The following is a 14,745-nucleotide window of genomic DNA, read 5'->3' as shown; positions in this document are numbered from 1 at the left end:
TAACCATGTATATCTAGTAAAGTGTTATTAATTTCTGCACATTATGTAACCTACACATTAATATTTAAGGTTGGATGCTGCCCAGGAATAATTCTTATGAGAGTATAAACCTTAATTATTTAATGATGTATAATATTTTCATTAAATGATTCTCACATTCTTTGGGAAAATCCGTATTAGGACTTGTTTGTATCCGATATCCAATGGAGTTTGGGAGTCAAAGTGTGGCCCTGCCTCAAGGCTCTGGATGGAAGACACACGTGGAGAATAAATGTGTAGATTCAGCAGGTAGCAGTACAGTCTGCATGTGAGAAGTAAAAAAAACACAACAGCCTGGCACATCAGCTACTGGAACCACAACAATTCCTTCACCAGTGCCTCTCCTCCACAAAAAGGGGTGGGAATTCTGTGCTCTCATGGGTTCTGATGCAGTGAAACTTTGAATGTCTTACAAGCTCAAGGGACACTGAAGATACTAAAATACTGGTTTGATAAAACAATATAAAGTATCAAATAAAGCGCTCAGGTGACCTGTGAAGAACAAAACTCCTGTGTAAATACAAGGAGCATTAGCAGGCTGACAGGGACATTAAAGTGAGGTTTTGTTCACCACTTTTGCTGCTCCTCCAGTGCTCCTGGGCTGTGTGAGTTGTTCCTGGGGCTGCCCAGGTGATGGATGTGTTCCCACAGTCCCGCTGAGAGGCAGCAACTGCTTCAGGTAGTTGTTTCTGAGAAGGCATCCCATATTCAGTGATTAAAGAAGCTTTATAATCATTCTATTTCCCTAATAAAATATATTTTAAGAGCTTGCTTTTTTTTTTTTTTTTTTTTTTTTTTTTTTTTTTTTTTTTTTCTGTGGGATTTGGGTACTTTGGTGGATTTTACTGCTCTTTTTTTGTAAAGCATCCTGAAAGATGCTCTGATCCCTTTGATAAACTTACATATATTAGGTGGAGGTCCTAGCAGCTAAACAGGAGCAAAAAAAAAGAAGTTCCAGGAAAAATTCCATAATTATGATGCACAAAGCTTGCTTTCCATCTCAGCACAGCGATGACCTGTGACTTGCCTCTAGCTGCGCATGATTTCCTTTTCCTCTGGAGTAATTATAAATTGATCATAGGCAGGAAGAAAAGATGCAGTCTTTTGGAACACAAGGTTTAATTGCACCACAGTTCCCAGACAACTTGATTTGGGATTTTTCCACTTTTCCAGCTTAAATAAAAGAAAGAGTCATCACAGTGGGACCAGCCTTTAAGAAGTAGAGTGTCGTGCAGCAGTCTGGCAGAATTATCATCCATTGCAATCTGTATGGTGGCAGCAGAAAAAATACAGAGATTTGTGTCAGAGAGCAATTCTACACAGCTGCCGGGATCCAAAAATTAAATAAAAATATTTTAAAAATCAGCTGCTGGAGCTGGTTCACTGATGATCTTTCAAAGATTGTGGCTCTTGTTGACAGCAATTAAAGTCTGGGAACTACAGGAAAGAGAAAAATCTGTGGTCAGTGCACTGAAGGGAGAACACAGGAGCCTCTTCTTCAAGGCTGCTTCCTGCCAGTGCTGTTTGCACACTTTAAACTTTTTTTCAGGGGCCATTGAGTTACAGAAAGGAATCAAATGAGTCTTAATACTTTTTCAGATTTCAGGTTTTAAAGAGCTTATGTAAATATTTCCCATAAGTACGATAAATATTTGATCTGACTTTGAAATAGTGCTGAAAAAGCAAGTTTTATGATCACTGATAAAGGCAATGGAGAGGTAAAAATCCTCATAAGGCACATCACTTTTGCCATATTAAGTGTCCTGTCCGTAAAAGTATCTGTAGGGTAGGAAATTACTTGGCTAAGATACTGAATCTATTAAGAGACAAATGCAATGTATCCATATATATGAAAATCATCCTCAGAAGAGTCCATTAAAAAAAAATAGATCTTCTAGTAAAGATCAGAACCAACCATGAATAAAAAGTATTTCTTTACAGCCCTGTCTGAGCTGTAAATGTTGGTTTATGTTCTGTAACATTAGCAGTATCCATCTGACCATGTGGTTTCAGTAGGCTTAAGGCTTTCAGAGTTGGAGAAAACACTTTTCTAAGACTGTCAATGCTTTTGATGGATGCTGGGAGAAGAATATTTCTTGAACTCTTTTGGAAAAAAAAAAAAAAAAAAAAAAAAGAAAAAAAGAGTGGTTTCCAAGGTTTATATATAAAAGTATTGAAAGGACAGGATCTGCTGTCAGCAAAGTTCCCATCTTCAAAACTCCAGCAAGTGAAAGCAGGTGGCTGCTTATGGCAGCAATGGAGAGAAATTGGAGAGATGAAGGAGCACAAAACAACAGTGGACATCCCCATGAACCTGAAGAACACAGCTCAGAGCTCAGCTGCTGCCAACCAGGGCAAACAGTCTGTGGTAAATACAATATTCACAGGTTAATTTTTCAGTTGTTTTTAAAAGGCTTCCTACATTTTATTTCCCATTCCCCTGCCAACTGTTTGTTCCAGCAATTCTGGAAGTTTTGCTATGAGAAGGAGCTGATATTCAGTTTTAATACAAATTAAAAAGCCACTTTTTTGACTGACAAGGGCAACGGATCTAAAATGGTGAGCCCAAAGCACCTTTCCCCTGCTTATCAATTCTGTTCCATCTTCATCCCTATATTTTCATGTTCCTTCTCTTTGCCTCTCTTTGCTGCATTTTGCTCATAGTGAGGAATAGAGATGTTTTTCATATAGTAGATTATTGTAGATGAGTTTTCCATAATAAAACAGTTCTCAAGCTCACTATTCTCCACAGAATTTTAAATAAAATATCCCTGATTGGATGACAGAATGATCAATCCAAATCAGATCCCAGATATGAAAGCTCCAGAGCAGAGAACATAAAAAATAATTAAATATTTAACACGAGTTATACAATATTAAAACCAAAGGAGACTCAGAGTCAGAGGAATGCTATTTACAAAGCATTCTTCATTTTGGCACAAAAAATGTTTAACCTATTAACAAAAATATTCCTCAAATACAACCACAAGTCCCTAACTTCCCAACTTTTTGTAAATGGAGCTTTAAAATATTAATACATACTACTTAAAACTTCTGACTTGCACTTTTGATGATGAAACCTTTTTAAACCAAGTAGAGGAACATGTGACAGCCCTTGCAGGGCTCTTCTCAGCCTAGTGGGAGTCCCAGTCCTCCTGTCCCCAGAAACTTCCTTCCCTCTGCAGGAAAGGAGGAGAAACCTTCCAGAAACAGAGAGGGCAGGACCTCAATTAATCCTCCTCTTACTTGACCTGAATGTAAGAACCTTTTGCACACCCTACAAATGTAAAATCGTTGAGCACACAAAGTGAGCTGTAGAAATTAGACATAAATCCATAAGGTTTTCTGTTTGGCAAAATTGTTTTCCAGAGGATTTTTAAGTCCCCTAAATTTCCACGGATTAGAAATGCTGGTTGGCCTGTAAATGTCAACAAATTGGATGGATACAGGTGATTTACCTGGTCAACAGTCATTATTTTTTCATATTTGTAAGGAAAAAAGACAGTTTTGGAATGTCATCTTGTGGTTCATAATATGTTGTAGTACTTTGTAAAGTAATTTAAACACAGGTATTCTCAAGGGCTTGTTTCTTGCAGGATATTGCCAAACATAACTAATTCACTCTGCCACGATTTACTGAGGGATAAATGCTCCTTAACAGATAAAACCCCAAAACAACAACCAAAACACACCAAAAAAATTAGTAGTTTTTCCTCTTTAAAATATATCACCTTTCTTCAGTCTTTGTTTTATTTTCCATGTTTTAAAACTTTTGAAGGACTGGACTTGTGACTTTCAGGAAATTATTTTTTGCAACAGGTAAGACTATTTGACACTGTGAATATTTGCATTGTTCTAGCCCTCTTTGTATTTTTATTTATACATTGACTGTTGGGCAGTAATTTAAAAATTATTGCAGCAAGATTAGAAATTACACAAGGAAAGTGGCAGAGAGGAATAAGGAGAGAATCAAATAGAAACCTGATTACTTCAGGTATTACTGTTGGGATTGTATAATTAAGTGCATTCCTCATTTCATTACAAAATTCAATGAGAAGTATAACTGAATTATTTTTCAGTCAGCAACCTTTTTTTTTAAGTTCCAATTTCCATATCGATCTCCTCAGTCCTCAAAAGGGTTTTGGGGCAAAATGAGTTCTTGCATCTTTGATTAGGTTGAAAACAATCTGATATGTGATTTTTCCATATCTCTTCAGTGCAGTGAGTCACTGTGTGAGACACAACGAGACTCAGCAATGGGCAGCACTGTTGGGCTGCAGACACATCACAAAATCCTGGTAAATTTGTAGGGGTGGGAAATGATGGGTTTGTTCACAACTAGTCCTGAAGGAGGAACATATAAAGTAGGAAGTAGGAACAGGTTTGTGCTACCCAAATATTTTGCTTTTCACTTACAAAAATATAAATAAATAATATAAATAAATATAATAAATATAAAACTATAATAAAAAAGCCTTGACTGGTGCAAACTCCTAAATACCAAGAAGTTTTTCTTTTAATTAATGGAGATTCCTCACAAGTATGACTGCAGTGGTAATTAATCCTGTTAAGTGTTTGCTGCTGATACCCATAGAGTTAATGGCCTGGCAAAAGCATTCACAGCAATGGATCAACCACGGACAGCTGCTTTGGAAAGGAAAAGTTTATCTTGTTATAACTGAAATAACAATGCCTACGTGTTGTAGGGCACTGAACGTTCCTTACCGTGCAACTCCTCAAGGGAAAACTTACCACATTACAGCTTATTTTGCTGTAGGATTAAATGTGTCAGGAAGATGAAGAAGCTCATCCAGGTCACCCAAGGAGCTGGTGGCACAGCAAGGAAAAATATGAGTTTGCTATGCCCCAGTCTGATGCTCTGTGATCCTCAAATAAAAGGATTCACAAACAGCAGCAGCAAAACCTCCTCATTAACTGATGCATCGTGGGTCTCACATCAACCCTTCTTTGAACATCAGTGTTCAGCTGTGAATTACCAGTGTTTGCCATGAAAGTGCTTGTAACACTGAAACCACTTACAGCTACTGGGAGACAGAGCACATCTGTCAAAAGAAAATCCTCATTAATAAAGGATGAGAATTCTGGCTCTTCTACAAAGCCTTAATGTGACACCAAACTCTTCTCGCTGCTTTGTGATAATTTTTGCCTTTGAGAAGAATGAAGATTTCTAATATGGGCTCACATCAGGGCAGTTACTGCAAGGAGGAATTTGGTCCTGCCTTTCCTCTCTTGACAGCAGTGAAGAAAACAGGTGCAGTGAGAAAAAATAGTGGCTAAAGGCCCGTGAAAGCAGAGCAGATGTTTCAGGTCTGCTGGTGTTTGCACATCTGGTGGAAGAGGCTCTGCACAAACTGGGATGTGGATGCTCTGGCCCATCCCTCTCCCAGTGAAAAGGATGGTTCCTGGAAGCTTCATTTGATTTATTTGCTCCTGGCTCACCAAAACATAAGCCTATGTGTTATTATTTATCATGTTAATTAATGTCAGATTGATACTCTGCTCCAAAAGTAAAACAGCAGCAGATCAATTATTTCGGTGAAGAATTGTTGCCTTTTCAAACAAAGCTTCCAGATTTTCACAACAGCCACTGGTGTAAAACGAGAGGCATTTGCATTTTTAATTTCCCCTTGCCAGGACTGATTTTAATTAACAAAAATTACAGTGGCAATGACTGGCACGGATAGATGCTGAAACTAATTACTGAGATGGCATGAGTTAAGATTTAAAATGTTGATTTGATTTTGGAAAAAAACAAAATAAATAAAAATCAGCTCTAAAGCCCTTACAAAGATTACAGATGGCACCAGTGAGCTGACCTGTCTCTCACAGGGAAGGGGATTTTGTCAGCATATTTGCATGCACTGCTCTGCAGTGCTTTCCCAAAGGCAGTTTCTCATATATTTGTTATTCCTCTCCATCTCTTTGATTAAACAATCGAGCCCCTTATAGCTTTTCTGTTTTTACATATTTTGATCCATTTGGTCACTGTAGGGATGTGTTTTCAAAGCTGTCTCGAAGCACACAAAGACTTTGGGTTGTACCTCCTGCAGTCCTCAAAGGCAATGGCATCTCATAATTAACAAACAGCTCTGAGAATATGAAAAATGTATTCCCACAATTTCATGGTTGAGGAAAAGAAAGATTTAGACATTAGCTTGACTTGGGTTCTGTTATGTTTTATTGCTCTTGGGTTTTTATATGGTAAGTCTTCTAAAAGTCAAAGAATAATGAAAGAAATATCAGAAACTGGGAACAAAGCAGAAATGGAAAGAAAAAGAAGAGAGAAAGGACTAGAGAATGAAATTTCAGCCCCATCCAGTAGTGATAAATCAAAGGTTTCTAAAAACCTATGGTGAATATGTCTGTTGTTTTTTCCTGCTCTGTTTGACAATTGAAGTCAGCAAGTGGTTGACCATTTTTTTGTGTAATTGGTGGAAATTATTTGGGGGGGGGGGTGGAATCCTGTTTTGTGGACCATAAATTGTGTCGTCTTAATATCGTAATAAGATAATTTCTTAATATCTTAGAGCTGAAACTTTTGCTTACTAAAAGCCTCTTCCTTCTGTTGAGTTTCAGTCCATGTTCTGCTTCTATATTTCACAACACATGCTTCACATATTAATTTTATATTAATGAGTTTAATTAGTTTTCTCTGTGTTGTAGGTAACTTTTTTAGCAAAGTTCCTTTTAACTTAGTCTTTAAAATAGCTGCTTTTTAAAAAGCAAACAGCAGTTTCACCAAATTGCTCCTGTTTCTCCCCCAGGTTTGAATTCCAAGAGTGATGATGGAATCTGCTCTGTCTCCTTCTCAAGTCACAGGGACTCAGTTCCCTCAGGCTGGACATCAAATAGGCTCAAGTGAGAAAAATGGAGACTCCAGATTTCATTCTGAATGCAAACTAAACATCTCTCAGCAAATCAGAAGAGTTTTCTTTGAAATGATGGGAAAACAGCCAGCGTGGGCTTCAGGGCATGAATTATTTCAGGCAGTCTCATTCTAATATTGTCCAAAGCACCAAATTCTACAGACCCTAAAGTGTGCAAGAAATAAAATTGTAGGAAGAAAGGCATGTCCTCTCACAAAAATGATCAGGCAGAGGTAAAAAACCAGCAGCTCCCTGCAAGATCTTTATTAATATTACTCTTGTAATAACAATGCACATGATGGCTGTTTTCAGCCAAGCTGATCTTTACACAGTGGAAAATGATGCTCCTCTACTGAAGTGAATGCAGCTCTGCTGAGTTGTGTGAGGTGTAAATTAGTTGCTTGTTGTGAAAGTGGACAAGAGAAAAGATGGTGGCGTTTCAGCAGACGGGATTTGCTCAGATTTTAGGGATGCCAGGTTTAAGATTCCAATATGGGCAAAAAGTGAAACCCAGCCTTTCCTTGTGGAAAGGACTTGACATCTCCCACACTTGGGAAACCCCTTTAAACCTTGGAGCAGGAAGCAAAGAGAAGGGTGCTGCCCCTGACTTGAATATCCTTTACAATGTATTTCCCCAGCACATTTTCATTTCAGGAAGGGGCTGCAAATGCCTCACTTTGCCAAGCAAGCAGCACTTTTGGGATGGAGACAGCCTTTAAGTAGAGGTGTTCTCAGCCTTCTCAGTTTTTCCAGTTAGGCACCACTGGAGAACCACAAGAAATCCTGAGCTTCCTAAGCTTGTCTGTCTTTAAAAGCACACATCTTTTTACCTGTAAAGCAAACTCTTTTCAAGGGCATTTCCTCCACCAGGTATTTTCTCCCCTGCAGCCTCTCCTCTGCAGGCAGAGCTCAAGGTGCTACTGAGGATTATAGCCATATCTCCAACCTCCTTTAAATAAAAACTTGAATTTCCCAGTGTTGTGATACACAGCAGAGATTTGTACTATTTACCTCTTGACTGGACCAGAATAAAAACTCTCTTTTTGTTTTCCAAGTGTTCCCAAACATCCTTATTTCCCCAGAAGAATCCCCTGCGCACTCATGCTTGTCTTGTCATTTCTTAAGCACCTGCAATGAGGACAGACATCAGCTGGATTACATTTTTAGATGAGCCTCATTTAAACCCTAGTTTTCTCTAAATTTCAGATTAGTCCGTTGAATTTTCCTTCCTTACTGGCTTTCTTAGGTACACAGGTGTGCTCACAGTGCAAACACTGCCCTTATCTTCACTCACATTGTGTAAAATGCTTTAAATTTCACCACAGAGCTGGAAATCCTGTCTGTCTGGCAAATTTAGTTGAAACATCCCAGTTTTCTTCCAAGAACTTGTTTCTCTCCTCAGACTGCTGAAATTGGATTACACTGAGGGATAAATCATGGGAGGTGCTAAGAACTGCCAACAGCCAGCACCTAAACCTTACAAGACTTCTCTCACAGATAAAGGTCTGAACATCCTCCAAAACAACAAATAAAACCAAGATTCTTACTGCAGATTTTTAAACATCTTGGAAAACTGTCTCAATTTCAAGATTCCTAGAGAAGTTTTGCACTGCATTTATATTTATTACTATACCTGAGGAGTAGTTGCTCCCAAGTTGCCCTCAATAGAAACCCACTCAGACACATTGCTGGTAGAATACAAAATTTTGGTTAAGGAGCTAAGTTGTCCTTAATTTCAGTACATTGCTGTATAGCTCACTGAGGTTGGTTTAATATGCAAGTAGAAATTCAGCTGGTGCACAATGTTGTTGTTGTGATTTTCAAACAAATTCAGGAATGAAGTTTATAACAGCAGATTAATTTCTAGTCTATGTAATTTTCTGAACTAAAAAAAGAGGAGGATGGAACTGTTCAAAACTGCTCCTTTTCATTCCAACACAGGTCTCCTGCAGGACCATAACTTTGTCCAGCTGAGCCCAGGCAGGGATTTCAGACCAAGCAAACCTTGCAGGTGAGGTTGACCATGATCCCACTGATGCTTGTGCTGGCACAGGGTGCACCCAGGTGAGTTTGTTCCTCTTACCTTTTCCTCCACCCTTTGCTACCAATTCAGAGCAGCTGTCTGAGTGCTGGAATCCACACCTGATTCCCCAGTTCAAATGACCTGATTTTCCCTCAAATTAGAAGATGCTGATTTGCTTAATGCCTTCAGGAAACAGACTGTCCTGTCTGAATACACACAATTTATAAGTCTTCAATGCACAAGCCTGAGAAATGTTGGCTTCCTTCCTTGGCTGAAAACTGGGTTAATGAGGAGAAACATCTGCCAGTCTGGAGATTCAGTGGTCCTGGCCATGTGGCAAGCATCTCAACAAAGAAATAAAATCCAACAACTTAAATTAGGAAGAACACTAGGAATAAAAGTTATTTACTTATAACGAGACTGTCAAGAAACATCCTCTCTTTTTATTGCTGAGCTGAGCTGCTAAAACTCTCAGGACATGATTTGTGAGCTGCACTGAGGGCAGGAGATACTGGAAAGGCAATGGTCCAGGGAACAGTGGCTGCACACAATCCCTTGCTCAGGGCCTGTGCAAACAGGGAGCAGGAGAGGGAGAGATGATGCTGATGGATTATTCATGAATAATAATGCACACTATACACAGGGGTGGGTGTATGAAGCCCTCATCTCCTTTCCCCCTCCTGCAAACAGCTCAAGGAGCTGCTCTCTCAACTGACAACTCCAAACCCCATTTTGTTCTGTGTGGGATGAGCAACGATGTCCAAACACATTTGTAAGTTCTCTAGAAATCCTCCATAACCTCCACAACAAGAACAGTTATACATCCCCAGGCAGCACACGGTTCTTTATTAAACTGCTTGGTTGAAGTTTTGCAGTCTGTTCATTCTGCAAGGTGCTGCACTGACAGTCTGGCAGTGACCTTGACAGCTGCTCTGCTCTGTCCAGGCACAGATTTGTCCTGGAAGCACTAGTGGAGATGAGAAAAGGCTTCTGTTCAATCTCCAGCACATACTCAGTGTCAGTCTTTTGCTAAACAGTCATCAGAGATTCAGTTTTTAAATGGTGACTCAGAGTAATTTACATATAGGGAATAGGAATTTAAAACCTTTTACTTCATTCTATGGTGTCTAGTGGGTCCTAAATGGAAGTCCAGGTAACTTATGTCCTGAAAACTTCTGTAAATGCTTTTAAAAGGGAGACTGACCTCCATGTAGGACGTCATCCAAAAACATGAACCCAAAACCATAAACTCCTTTGCAGAAGGGAAAACATCAGAAAAAAGACCAACAGGTGAAAATATAATTCAAAATCTTGGCTAAAGCCCATGAGTCATACACAGTGTCTTAAGCTTGTATCCATAGTGATTTCATCTCAATTTGAATATTCAACAGAGGTTTGTTTTGAAAATCAAAGAGCAGATTTTGATTTCTGAAACAACTCAGAGTCAAACTGAGATGAAACTTTTTTAAAATGCTTATTTTATTTTATTCTACTGGCTAGGCAGAAATTCATGGGGAAGGCTGGGGAAGTGGGGGGGAGGGATTTGCTACAGATGACATTGCTTTGTAAAATCTGCCTTGGGGCTCTTTGTGGTGCTGAAATGATAACAGACATGCAGGAGCTGCTCAGTGTTTTCCCGGGATGCTGCACCAGGGCCACTGTGTGCTATCAACAACTGGAGCAAACATTAACCAGTTCTTTGGGAGTATCCTCTGTTTAAATAACAAAAGGAACTCTTACATCCACTGAAAAGGTCCCAAGGAGTGAGTAATTATTTAGCACGTTTTCCACTATGAATCATAACCTCCCTACAATAAAATGTAGTAGGATTGAACTTAATTATTTGATAAAAATGTACAGTGTTGTTAGAAAGATGCTAAATCTTCACTTTGTAGGATTGGTTAGGAGTTCTATTTTTTTTGAATGTGATACAGCTGCTGTTGAAACAAATTGTAGTCCCAAGGGGTTTCAAAGTGAAAAAAGAAATAAATTTGAAATTAGCATAATAATTTCACTAGAGGGCTATCATAGTTTGGATGTTTATTCCTTTTCTATTTAATTTTCTCCTTATCAGGGACATGATACACACACCTCCCTGAAATACGGAAAGAGAAAGGGGTAATATTGCCAGAACAGTAAATCATTTATGACAGGAAGTTTTCTATCTTGATGCAATGGGCAAAATTAGGGGTAGGAGGAAACAAAAGCACGTGTGGGTAAGATTAAAACAATTTTCCTCCACTACAAAGACACTTAAAAAGCTTGGTCACAAGGATGATGACTTTGGCAGCATTTTAATTGCATCTGTTATCTGTGGGCGTGGGCAGCCCAGTGAAACTCATCTGAGAGACGCATGGATGTGTCTTCATTAACTGACAGCATTAAGCTAATGACAAAATAATGATCTGTGCAGGACTGTTTTTACTGTAATGTAATAGCCCATGAAGAGTGTGTTTTGGATTGCTTTGGTACTTCCTTTAAATAATTCCTAAAACTGATTTTTATGAAGCTGTTTTCTTCTCCCAGGATGTCCAACAAAAGGAAACACCGTGGCAGGTGGCCTTTGCAGCCTGCAGTCAGCTGTGCTTTGATAAAGGGCTGTCTGTGATGACATTTTTGGTTGGGAACATCATCCATTTTTCAGGCTTGAAGGGACCTTCCCACAGCAGTTAAGCCTGGACTTTTACAAGCTGCAGCAGAACTGCAGCCTGTGAGAAGCTGAGTATCAGCAATTTCAGGAGTGATGAGAACCAGGGTGACACAAAGCTTTGATGGCATCGTGGGGCCATGGATGGTTATGGAAAAATCAGAGTGCACTCCAGAGACAGTCACACAATTAAACCTCTCAGCTTTGCCCAGCACTCCCAGAGGCTAAAGCTGAAGTCTTCCCTGACTCTCTGCAGTAAAGGAGGGGCAAGAAATGGGGCAAAAGGCAAGGACTGAGATAAAACCTTCACCTCCAGCTGGGCAGGGAATGACCTCCTCATTTTCAGTGTCTGCACATCTCCCAGGTACCAAGCTCTAAATGCTTGTTCTCTGCCAAAGCTTTTCTGCTCTTCCTAATCCCCCATCTCTTCCTTACCCAACCACACAAAATGTCCTCTCACTGTACTCACTTTCATCATTTTCTCACCCCACTTAGCAGACCAGTCTGGCCCAGGCTGAATCTTTTCACACACCCAAGTCTGACTTGCTGCAGGCTCAGCTCCTTGCAGGATAATTTTCTATAAAATACTTAATTTACTAACTTAGGTAGAGCTCCTTCCCTTGTGCCCTGACTGTGAGATGTAGAAAAGGGTTAATTATTAGAGCTGGACAGAATAAAACAAATAAAATGTTTTCTGTGATGAAGGCACACAAAATAGTGAATTGTTCATATATCCTTCACAAGACTCACTGCACACAGCAAATAATTAAAAACACTTAAAAGCAGTAGCTGCATTTTTTAGGTAGCCTAAAGTCCTTTGCATGTATTCACTGTTGGAAAAGAATCCTTGATTGCATGAATTAACCTCCATTTTAAAAAGTCACTGAGTGATTCAGACATGAAAATGCTGGGGTGGTTCAACAAGGCAACAAACAAATGGTTTAGGACACTCAGGGGCATTCAAGCACCACGAGGCTGTTTCAGCTGTCACTCAGGCTCTGTTGCCTCAGGGTGCTCAGTGAGCCAGGGGATGCTCTCAGCTGCCACAGGGCAGAGTTTTTAGACCTCACACTTCCAGCAAAGTACAACAGCTTGTAGCCATCCACTCCTAAGGATAGTTTCTCTAATTACATGCCAGAGGAAGATGCAATAATGACACAGAATTTGTTGGCAGATATTTATTCCTGCTTGTAGGAAATCTAAGTTCGGTAGGAAGAATTTCCATACAATAATAAACTCTATATTGGTGTTTTCATATGCTGCTTATCCAAACATACTGTTTGCAAAGATGATTTATTGCAGGCCAGCATTTCCTTATCCTTGTTATTTGTGCTGTGATTTGTTATTAGCCACACTTAAGTGAAACACCTGCTCACACCACTCTGCTGCATCTCTTACAGAAACAATAACTTTTCCAGGCACAGCCAGAGCATATTAGAAATGGAATCTCACTCCCTTCCCTTCAAATCACTGGGGTGATGAGGAACATGAACTATTTTACATTTTGTCTCAAGAGAGTCATAAATAATGAATCCTCTAGCACAGGGTCACTGAATGTCACTATTTCAGTTTTCACCTATAGGAAGATAGCAAACCCCAATTTTTTGTCCTGTGTATTCTCTGTCTCTCACATCACCATCAGAAATTTAGTTTTTGCCTTAGTAATTGCAATCATCTCTCTGTGCAGAATTCTGCTTTTCTCACAGAGATTTTTCTCCATGGTTTGGTTGTGACTGACTGGATATTCAGGGCCTTTTTCCTCAAGATTCCTTTTTAATCCCTAAAGGCATTCTCTAGTTTTCTTTCATCTTCTACCATTTCTTTGATGTTGGGGGCTCTTTTCTTTATCTCTCTTGGAGCTTACAGGCCAAATTTTCAGAATTAAAGCTGAAACTGCAAAGGGCAGAATGGAACAAAGAAATATATTGTTAACTTGGACCGTGCTGGAGCATAAAATGAAATGTAACATCTCAGCCAAGCAAAAGTGCACTGCAGAACTTTTAGGAGAAGAGAAAATATCCCAAGTAGCTGAAATCAGACATTGCTCTAAACTCTGAGTTTTCTTGTCTGTGAGCCACACAAAGTATGAGCTGCCTCAATGGGTTGTTTTTTTTTTAAATAGCCCCTCTATAGTGCAATACAGCTAAAGGAAAGTTATACACTCCTTGTTATTGATCAGAAGCCATTAAAAAACCCCAAAAACTCAGGAGCAGAGGTGTGGAAGAAATGAAATCCCACAAGTAAAAGACACACAGGAGAAGTGCAGAAAAGCCTGGAGAACTCCCTGGAGCAGCAGCAGCTGTAGGAGGCCCATCCTGATGTTTGCCCTTCACTCCCCATGTTTTGAAATGTTCCCAAAAAGTCTCCTTTTTGTACAGCCTGGAAACCTGTATTTATAGCTGTTCTCAGAGAAGCTGATTACTTCTCAGACTCCATGATAAATTGCTTCAGTTAATATATTTTTTTTTTTTCACAAGAATTACAGTTTTACAATTTAATAGAGTTATAAAAGCATAACTTGAACTCTCCTGATTTCATTGTAAAGCAGGGAGATTTGGAAAGATTTAATAACTGATAATCTGCTTGGCACAGAGAATGTGAGTGTTCTTCAGATGTGTATTTCTGAGCAAGTACAGACTGCAAAACAGTCTTATAAAAACATTGAAAAGAATGATGAACTAGACAAAGAGAAATATAGATTATGGGATTCTGATAAGCTCAGCATTACATCTCGTAATACGATGATCATCCTAAAATGAGATGCTATAACAAAATCAATGCTCACTGCTCTGTTTGCAAGGGTTTAATAGGGAGAAGTAAAATCTGTGAAGATCCTGACCAGCCCTTAGCAACATCCCTGTGACTGTAATAAATTACATAAAGGCATTCAGGCAGTAAATTACCCGGAGATTGTTACAGATCCAACTTCTCTAGAATGTCCCTTGCATTAACATGTAACCTCACAGAGGTATCTCTAATGGATACCACTGTACTGTGAGCTTGGCCTTCCTAGCTCTGACTTTCTCTAGGCCTGGCTTTATTTCCTGCAGTTTTACAGGGTCAGCACCAGCACAGTTCTTTGTATCCACACTGATCTCTTTCCTCTCTCAGGCCAATTATTCCAATCATTAATTGTTAGCACTTAATGA

This window comes from Zosterops lateralis, assembly GCF_965231275.1.
Source record: "Zosterops lateralis genome assembly, chromosome: 8".
Taxonomy (NCBI): Eukaryota; Metazoa; Chordata; class Aves; order Passeriformes; family Zosteropidae; genus Zosterops; species Zosterops lateralis.
The sequence above is the reverse complement of the archived record's forward strand: the minus strand, read 5'-3'. Positions refer to the sequence as shown.